Here is a 10,068-nt window from a genome sequence, read left to right as displayed (position 1 = left end):
TTAAAAAAAAAAAAAAAAAAAAAAAAAAAAACAAGACAGAAAGCTGCCCCATAAGGGCAGGGGACCCCGAAGATGGGTACCCACAGGTCTTTTGTGTTCAGCCTTTTATCAGGTGATAAAGACCCTCCCCCCAAGGTCGATACCTGGAACTTGTCACAACCTGATTGGTTCCCTCGACTGTCACAGATGGATCCCAGCCACAGGACCCTGACCCCAACCCTCCCCGCCTGCCTATACTTTCCAGACTGGACTCGAACTCACAGCCTAGCTTTGCCTGAGCCTGCCAAGTGCTGGAGTTCCAGATGTGCGCCACCACTGCTGGCTCATAGGTAGACTCTGTTTGACTTTTTTATTGTCCACTTGTCCTCATCCGGGCCTTATCTCTGAGATTTATAGGTTGGTTTAGGAGGAACCTTACATACAAGGCCACCTGGAGTTAGTGATTAAGTTGGGTGTGTGTGGTGAGTGTGTGTGAGTGTCTAGTGTTGCAATACAGAATGTGAGTGTATAAAAATATTTTAAATACATTTTCCTTTCAGTTCTCCTCCCCCTTCGTCTCCTGCATTCCATGGGGGGGGGCAACTACCTCAGCTGTCCCTTGTGCTCTGCCTCTTTTCTTCTTAATCGCTCCCTCCCGTAACTCTTTCTGGTCAGGATTGGTCAGACAGCCTAAGAAGCGTCTTATTCTATTCTTTTCCCTGGCTGCAGGCCCCTTTCCCCACACCAGGATTCACAGAAAATAAGACGCAAGATCAGGTGCACGGCTCCGAACACCTGATCTGTGCTGCTGCATTTTCCCTGTTCGCCTTCTACTTGCGTTCATCCCACGTATTCTAAAGAATGCACTGCACCTGCGCCTCCCAAGAGGCCTCCCTGGGAGCCCAGTCAGCCCGGAGTCAGGCCCTGGGCCTGTCCACACTTCCCTGCGCACCCCGGTTCCCTGCAGCAATGGATTTCATCCCCGGGGCCTGGGAGGAGCCCGAGACCCTGCACCTCCACCAGCTCCTCCCCGCAGGCAGCATCCAGAACCGCGGCAGCGGCCGAGGTCTAGCAGAGAGGCACACAGACCCTCACCAAGGCTGCTGACCACATACCGACAGCAGTCACCTCGGGGTGCTGAGTCCGTACCTCCGCTCTCCTTCACTCCTCTCCACTCCAATTTTCTCTCCAGGGACTTTCCTACTTTTATAATCAGATAAGAGTGCAGAAGGGTTACACGTTCACTGTATACTCCCAGTATTCAAAACAAAGCTCACATTTCCTCGCTCAAAATCTTAAAGGGTCTTTGTAATCTAGCTCTTCGTGGTTTCTACATTCTGACGTCCTGCCACCTCCCAGTACCCTCCCTGTACCTCCAAGCCTGCAAAGTGTATTCCTCCAGCCGCCTCTCCCTTCCTCCTCGACTTCCCCCTCTTCCTCCCCCGGTGAACTCGTCAGGGTCATCTTCATGTGGCTCCTCCTGCAGGGAGCTGGACTACATAGCAAGACCCCGTACCAAAAAGCAGATGAAGAGTTTAGGTGACGTGCCACGGGACAGAGAGCTAATCATTGGGGAAACCTGAACTCCAATCCGAATTTTCTAATCCTGTCCCACATCACCACAGCTGCCACCATTAAATCCTAACCGAGAAAAAATATATATTGTCATGTGTTGGGCCAAGCTGATGAACAGCTGTCTCTTAAGAGGAAGCTTCTCTGTCATTAATAGACCTCGACAACACTCACAGCTAATGCATGGACTGTTCCCTTTCATAACAGATTAAGATGAAAATTTAAATGTCTTTTAAAACAAGCAGGGCTCTGACTCGTTAACTTGCTAGAATAAGCACTAGAGTTTAAGTTACATTTTCCAAAAAGGAGAAACTGAGCAGGCTCAGGCTGGAGTGGCCTGGTGGCTTTTCATCGATTCACGCTTCACCTTTAGAGGCCCCAGTGGGATTTAAAGCACAGGGCGCCGACCCAAGCCAGGAGCACCGTCTCAGCAAGCCCTGTGGACCCTGGTTTATACTTCCTGCCCCAGGGAGAACACACAGCACACAAGAACCAACTAAGAGACCAGGAAGTGTGCAGGGAGCACAGTACTCACCACCACACCAGGGATGGGACAAACAGTATGATCCATCACAGGCAGATTGTTTCCACCCAGAAACCCACCAGTAGTTCGCTCAGCACCTTCCTCCCCAACCCATACTTCCTCGCTGCATTTGGCTCTGGGTGCCTGGGTCTAGAAAATTCCAGGTGCCCTTTTCTCTCCTTCAGGTCTGCAGCTCAGCCGTGGGAGCCCGGCAGCTCCTTCCTGTTGATCTTTCTCCAATCTGTGGGTTCCTTCCACACTCGTCCCCATCATTTCAGCTTAGACCTGCATCACCAGTGGCCTCACCTCCCTCTCTCCAGCAATCATTTTCTCCTGCGTCCACCCCTTCCTCCCACCAGGGCATCCCCATGCGGTTCCCCTACTCTCCAGTCAGCCCCGGCTCTGTGTGCTGTCATTTATCAGGTCCACCATTTGATTGATTGATTGACTGATTGATCGATTGATTGATATTTTGGTACCAGGGATTGAACTCGTGTCTCTCCACTTGCGAGGCAGGTGGCAGAACCACTGAGCTAAACTCCCGGCCCCAGGTCTACCATTTTAATCTGCAGCCTGGAATTCAAAAGCATCATCATCTAGCCCCATCCCTCACCCAAACGCTCCTTCTAGGTGACCTGCTGTTCCTCCAAATGTGCCCTGCACATTGTCCCCTTTTTTCCAAGCTTATTTTTATTGGTACATGTTTGCAATATATAAGATTTACATACAACCTGGGGAGTATGTGCCCTTGTCTTCTTTTTATTCCCCTTACTCTCCTCTCTCTCCTTGCTCCTTCCATCTCTAGCACCCCTTCCACTTGCAGAGGATCTAGCTCTCTGCTTCCTTTGGTTTATTTTTTTATTTTGTTTTTCATGTATTCATACTTTGGGTTTTTCACACGAGAAGCTACGCGGGTGTCTTGTTTCACCTAACATTGTGCTCTCGGGGGACATCCATTTTCCTACAACAGCTCACATTTTATTTGTCCTCCTTTCCAGCAGGGCAGCCTCTCCACTCATGTTACTTCAGAGCCTGACCCAGCCTTCGAATCTCGCCTCAAACCCTACATCTCCAGGGAGCTCCTCTGGGCGGGGCTCTGTCAGAAGGGGCCCGGCTGTGCCAAATGCTTGCTGTCTACCCACGCGCGCGCGACGCTGGCCACACGCACCACCTCACACGACAGCTATTCGGGAACACTCCGCGTGCTCCTGCCCACGTTGCGGTTATGTTCCCAAGCAGCCTTCACTGTTGCTCCACCCAAAAGCAAGCAGGCTGGGTGGTGACCAGGGAGAGCTGTGCGACAAGCCTTACCTGGGTTTTAGCACGGCTGTCTGTGCGTTTGCTCTCGGGAAGGGTTTTAGCCGGGTTAAGCTTCTTTCCCTGAAGGTTTGGTGTCTACCTCACAGGGGTTTTGTCAGATGTAGAGATAATATATGTAGCCATAGCAAATTACTACTACAATCGGAACACTAATCCATCTAAAACACTAATGTTTTGATGCTGTAGATGAAACGCAGGGCCTCCAGCTTGCTCAGCACATGCTCTGCCACTGAGCTCCATTCCCAGCACCTAAAGTACTTCTTGAAGTGATGATCACAAACAGAACTTTCTGCAGACTACAAGACTGTCAGTTAATGTTTGGTGGGCAGGACATGGGGTACATGTTTCTCATATGATGTGACCAATACAGACCTCAGAGATGCCCCACTAACAATGAGAAATCTCCAACAAGTACATCTTCCAATAGCCAGACACTTTGGCTTTCAGAATATCTATGCTCAAAACTGTCAGAATAAATTTACTTAAAAGCCATCCAAAGCTGGGTGTGGTGGGGCACCCATTTAACCCTAGACTTGGGAGGCAGAGGCAGGAGGATTGCCACAAATTGGAGGCTAGCCTGGGCTACACTGTGAGTTCGGGGCCAGCCTGAACTACACAGTAAGACCCTGCTGCAAAAAAAAAAAAAAAAAAAAAAAGAGCCATCCAGAAAACTGGTTTAATTATATACTTAAACTGAGCTTTTGGTCCACCAGGCACCAAACACATCGACCTACTATCTCTGGTTTGGTTTGTTTGGTTCGGTTTGGCATCTTGGACACAGAGCATCATTCGCCCTGCCACTGCCCAGGCTCTGGGAAATACTAGCAAAGACATGAGCACATGGGGCAGAGTGCCCGCCCAAATCCTACTCTCCATCTCCAGCCAACTGAGTCATCTTCCAGGCTGGCATTTGATCCTCTGGTTTCCAGATACAACTTCCTGCTCCTTGCCTTGCCTGGGCCGCTCAGGAGAAAGCAAACTCCACTGCGGAGCTACTCACTCTGTGGCCACCAGAGGGCCCCACAGCATTAGCTAGAAAGCAGGACACACCCTTTTTCTAGTGCCTCTGGTCTTAAACCTCTGCCACAGCGCCCAACCTCCAGCCACTAGGATTGCCTGGGGGAAGAGCTTGCTGCTGCCAGCTGTGCTGAAGCCTTAGTTTATACCAAGCATTTCACAAGAGGACGGAGCGGAATTTCTGTGTCCGAGCCCTCCTCTGCTACATTCCAGTATTATCGACGGACAGAGCATCTGTGGCTTAAGTAACTATTTCTCTTTGATGCAACCCCCCAATACCACCCCCCTGAATTTCTGCCCAGAGTGCCATTTGCCCTCCGTGAAGAAAAGGCAAGCGCCTGCTCTAGACTGGCGTGATGGGCAGGTCCCGTCTTGCAGCCCCCAACACCTGAAGCCATGCGCTGGAATTAAGACAAGTCAGTGTTCTGTTCCAACCTAGTTACTCAACTCAAGGTGCAGAGTGAGCTCCCTCCTCCTCCTCCTCGGATGAGACCCACCGCAGCTGGGAAGCTGAGAAATCTGGTGTCCTGATGACTAAAAATGGTAGAGGGGAGCTAAAACCTCACTTTTTCTCTGCCAGCTACCCCAGCCCTGACACAATCAGACTCAAAACTTCTGATTTTCATTGATTTTGCCTCCCTTTTGAAGGTTTGTGAAGAGGCTGGGCATGTTCTGGGAAATATTTTAAACTAGCAGAAACATCTCAAAAGATTATGCTAAAATGCCTAAGAGGCAGGAATGGGTCCTCCCTCGGGATGGCTGCACATAAATCATCTTATATGATAACCTTCCCCAGGACAGAAATCAGATGCCCATTTCATGGGTGAAGAGAAGGGAAAAGCAGAGAATTACCCATAGCACAAAACAATCACTGAGCGGAGCCAGGATCCCACACAGGTCTGTCTGGCTCCACTCTGGTGACTACTGGTAATGCGAGGGGAGCGCTTGCCTTGCACCGGTGAGCCTGCTACAAACTGCGTTTATCTCATTTCCTCTTTGTACTCACGTCTCGGCCCGGTGGGTGCTTCTACTGAGTCCATTTTCCAGAGGAGAAAATCATAGTTCGGAGAGGTTAGGAGGTGATATGTCCAAGATCACCCGGCTGTCGAGTAGCAGAAGAAATACGACTCCCAAGCCCGCCTGAAACTCCAAGCCTGCAAACTGAGTTGTTTTGTGTCATCCAGATTCCTGTGCTCTCTCCACCTTGTCTGCCAACGTCCCCCTTGCTCCACCGGCTCAGGCACACTGATGGCTTTCAATTCTGACAGCAAATCAAGCTCCTCCCCTCCTCTGAGCCTTCCCTGGCCCCCTTCCCTCCAACAGAAAAGCTCCGCCCCTAACAACCCTCTCGCCTCTTCCTCTGATTCTGGGTTTCAAAGTCGCTGCCTCCATGCAGCCTTCCCTGACTGTCTACCCAAAACAGCCCCTCCATTTTTCTCTTAAACCCTTGTTTTTCCCATCACGGGAACTCATGACAACTTAAATTCTTAGTTTCCCCCCTTTACTTGCATTTTATCTGTGTTTCTCACGAGAATGTAGAGTTCATGAGGTCAGAGATTTGTTCTATTTTTTGAGACAGGATCTCCCTATGTAGTTCAGGCTGGCCTTGAACTCATGGTGATCCTCCTGCCTCAGCCTCCCAAGTGCTAGAATTGTAGGCATGCGCCTTCATGCCTGGCCAGTTTGTCTGTCTTGTTCACTGACATAACCCCAGTACTCAGAACATGCTAGGGTTTAGCAAGCATTCAGTAAACATTTGCTGGATCATAATCATTAGAATTAGCACTCTGCCTGTAGAAGACAGCAGATAGTTTCAACCTCCAGTTCTGTGTTGAAAACAAACAAACAAACAGAAAAGCTACAGTCCCTCCAGGTCTGCCCCTGAGAGGTAAGTTAGCTAAGCAAGCACAGCCTCAGCGTCCCCACAGGGATGTGCACACAAATAACCCCAGCCAGAGGCTGGGGTCCAGCTGCTCTCCGTGGAGCTGGGTTTGGGGGAGGACACGGAAAGTGGGGCTCTGCTCTCCAGAATCTGCTGCCTGCTGAGGCCCAGCCGGATGCCCATGTCCATTCGACAGTTCGGTCTTTCCTGTCTACCCCATTTACCCTGAGGAGACTCACGTTTTGAGTGGCGGAGTGATTTGCCAAGAGCCACGCGGCTCAGTGGGACAGTCACCGCTTGGCGGTCCTCAGTGGCTCCTCATTACCTTGGAAACAAGCTCCAACCTCTTCAGCAGGGAAAGGCGCCTCCTCTTAGTTCACTGCATCCAAAGCTCTGAGGGACTTTGTACTCTCTCGTGCAGAGCTGGGACAATTCCTGGAATAGCTGCTTCACTCACTATTCCACGCCTGACATCTCCCTTCTATCTGCCTCGCAGGTGGGTTTTTCCTACCGGTCCTTTAAGATCCCCATAAACAAAACAGATGTCCCCTAGTAGAACCTACACTAACAAAACACATACTTGGGCAAAGACTGCTGTGACTCCTCACCACTGCACTGAATTTGACGGGCAGTGTCTGTAACGGGGGAAACAGGATACCGAGCTGGGCTGCACAGGCTTCTGTGTGGTGCGGGGCACAGCCCAATGATACACACAGAGAATAAAGAAACCGCATTTGCCAACCTGCAAGCACCTTGGCTAGGCGTATCTAAGAAAGAGAGAGATCAGGAGAGAAAATAGTGCTACTTAAAAAGTGACACTATGTTATTATTATCGGCACGATAGCATAATTAGTATACACGCATGCTAATCCTTTCAAATATGCTGCCAAAAATACGGGCCCTCAAAAGAACGCCGCTCCATCTATTAGAGTTTTTTGCTGTAGCAAACTCACCCCCACATTCTACCTCAGTGAGGCCATTCTTGGTCAGCAAACAGGTTTCCAGGGGGTGATTCAAGAACCCAGGTTTTCTACCTATGGCTCTTCCATCCATAGAGACTTGGGGTCCTGATAGATGGAGAGAAAGAAAAGGAAAAACCATCTCACTGCTTAGACCTGCAAGCGACTTCCATCACTTCCAGTCCCACACGTAAATAATCCCAGCGAGGTGCTGAAGGTGCTAGGGACACAAGTCCTAGCTGAACAGCCACTTCCCAGAAACATTAGCCATGGCAGGAGGAGCAGCACACATTCCTGGTGAGTAACCCACCTTCTGCGCTGTAGACACAAACCAAAGCCACCGGGAAGCACAGCGAAATGAGATGTTGTTGCTGTGCCTCACGGAGAAGCGTGAAATCCTCAGTAGTGCCTCCCTAGTGGAACAATTTCTCCTGCCCCCATGTGGAAGGTACTCAGGCCTTGTGCAGAACTTGCATGCTGCTTCCTATTCTTTCCAGGGAGCACACTGGATCAGGCTCCGGTCCAGGCTGTCCTCCTGGTACCTTCCCCCTTCCCCACCTGCTGTGACTCCACCCTCGCTGGACAGCTCTGCCTGACACTGCTCCCTGCTCTGATGGGTGTCTCCAGGGAGCAGAGCTGACTTCGATTTATGCACATGGTTGGCAAGGCATAACTATTTCCTAGTGAAAGAAATGCCAGCAACCACTTTCCTAGAGGGAGATTATAGGCATGGCAGGTGCTCAGAGACTTATGGACCTATAGACAGTCTTTAAGAAACCATATAAGGGGCCGGGGAGTTGGCTCAGTGGTTCCACTGCCTGCCTCACAAGAAACCACATAGGGGTGAGAAATGTAGCTGCAGGGCGCTTGCCTAGCATACTAGAAACCCTATGTTTCATCCCCAGCACCACACACCCACCCACACACACACACACACACACACACACACACACACACAAGACCAGGTAGAGGACCCATCCTGTTGGCATTTGTACCCACAGTACTTCAAAAACCCACTTCCTTGTAGAGCTGCACCTAGAGTCATGCTGACAGACTGGAGAAGAAAGACTAGGTACTGGAGTGAAAAAGAAAAACGAGCTAACCACACTGGTGCTCACCTGTGATCCCAGGTACTCAGGAGGATGAGGCAGGAAGATCACAAGTTTGAGGCCAGTGTGGCCAACTTAGGGAGACCATCCTAAAATAAAAAATAAAAAGGGTTGAGGGTGTAGCTCAATAGTAGAGTGCCCATGGGTTGGACCCCAGTCTGGGGGGGATGAGTGATTGAGGACTTACGCTCTTGTCAAATACTTAATGACACAGAAAAGAGTAAAGGTATAGAATTATGGAACAAAAAACAAAAACATAGAATCAGTGTGATCACAATTATATAAGTACATATTACATATGATTTGATGACCAGGAAAATACACAAAATGTTTACTTTGGAACATGTATTTGTTAATACGTTTCCTTTTTAAAGTTGCTGCATTTTCCAAGGTTTTTATAAGAATGTAATCTGCTTACAGATCAAAAACTCCCGATAAGTGTTATTATTTTTTAAATTTGTATCAAACGTTGCCTGTACCAAGAAGCATTCTGTGAACACTCCGGGGGCTTGGAATCCCTCCTCACCATTTGGTAGTGTCCTCAGCCACTGTCAACACCCTGGATTTTATTTATTTATTTATTTATTTATTTATTTTTATTTATTTATTTTTGGTACCGGGGATCAAACTCGGGTCCTTGCACTTGCGAGGCAGGCCACCGCAGGCCACCGAACCGCTGAGCTAAATCCCCGGCCCCACCCTGGATTTTAATGGTGGCTTGTCTATCTCCCAAAGGATCTGGAATTCTTGGAGGGAAGACACAGATGCATCTCTGAATCCCCAGGGTTCAGCACATGCAGGCGACGCTAAAGATTCACAGACCAACGGGAGACCCCAGGAACTTCTCCCAGCTCCAGGAGAGACTGGCAGAGGGGCCATTCGGAAAGCATCGTGGTGAGCTGGTTTGCATGTAGCCCGCGCTGCCTTTCTGAGACGTAGTGTGTACTTTTATTTTTGCTTTTACCCGCTCTTTCCCTTTGTTCAGCCCGCGTTAGCTCTGCAGAGCTGGTTTCTCCCATGCCCATTCACCCCCACACTTTTCAAATAAACAACCCTTTTGGCAGCGTTCTTGGCTCGTCTCGTCCAATTCTTCGTTCAAGGCAAGAAGGAGCTGGACCCCTTCTGATCGGCGAGCCATTTCCAAAGGAGCTAGCCAGTAAGTTTATCCCGAACTAGGTTGCATCTCCCGAGCGAAGGGACCCCGAAGGTCCTGGCTGGGGACCACCCTGGTGTCCGGAAGAACTCGGGAAGCCTTCGAGGACCCACCCTCCTGACGGTCAGCGCCGGGGTTGCGGGTCCTACGGGAAGTGGGCGTTGAAATCCCAACTGGGCCCCAGCCAAGCAGGTCACGCGGCGGCCCTGGGAGGATTCCCCGACCCGCTCCCCCGCCCGGGAGCTCCAGAGAACCCCGGCCCTGGGACTGGCTCCGATCCACCGACAGCTGCTAGGCGTTTGCCTCTCGCCCTAACCACGGTTTCAGCGAGGGAGGCGGTGTTTAAAATCCTCCGCTGGGAAACGCTTGTGTTTTTTGGGTTTGGTTTGGTTTGGTTTCCGAAATCTGCTCCAGAAATTTCTCCCAAAGGGCTTTCAGGCCCAAGCAGACCCCCGCAGACCAAGAAGAGGGAGACTCGGACACTTTGGGCGTTCACATCTTCGAGCCCACCTGGAACCGAGCCACACGCAGGAAGGCAAATCCCCGCCGCCGCA

At 50.3% G+C, this 10,068-nt stretch overlaps 2 protein-coding genes across 2 annotated transcripts in view; one reads left to right on the top strand and one right to left on the bottom strand.

Moving 5' to 3' along the window:
- LOC104863342 (late cornified envelope protein 5A-like) overlaps window positions 1-8,407 on the bottom strand; it is a 343,203-nt gene extending 334,796 nt beyond the window's left edge. Inside the window, exons 1-2 of the mRNA XM_033758180.1 lie at window positions 8,371-8,407; window positions 7,247-7,360 (exon numbers count right to left, since the gene is read on the bottom strand). The gene's annotated coding sequence lies outside the window, so the exon portion shown is untranslated. The remainder of the gene's footprint in view (window positions 1-7,246; window positions 7,361-8,370) is intronic.
- Window positions 8,408-9,426: 1,019 nt separating this feature from the next.
- The window catches only part of S100a10 (S100 calcium binding protein A10), a 10,673-nt gene continuing 10,031 nt past the window's right edge, over window positions 9,427-10,068 (top strand). Inside the window, exon 1 of the mRNA XM_019206391.2 lies at window positions 9,427-9,517. The gene's annotated coding sequence lies outside the window, so the exon portion shown is untranslated. The remainder of the gene's footprint in view (window positions 9,518-10,068) is intronic.

The sequence above is a fragment of the Fukomys damarensis genome, unplaced genomic scaffold (genome assembly GCF_012274545.1).
Source record: "Fukomys damarensis isolate Sample0158 unplaced genomic scaffold, DMR_v1.0_HiC HiC_scaffold_33, whole genome shotgun sequence".
NCBI lineage: Eukaryota > Metazoa > Chordata > Mammalia > Rodentia > Bathyergidae > Fukomys > Fukomys damarensis.
This window is presented reverse-complemented; position numbering and strand designations above follow the sequence as displayed.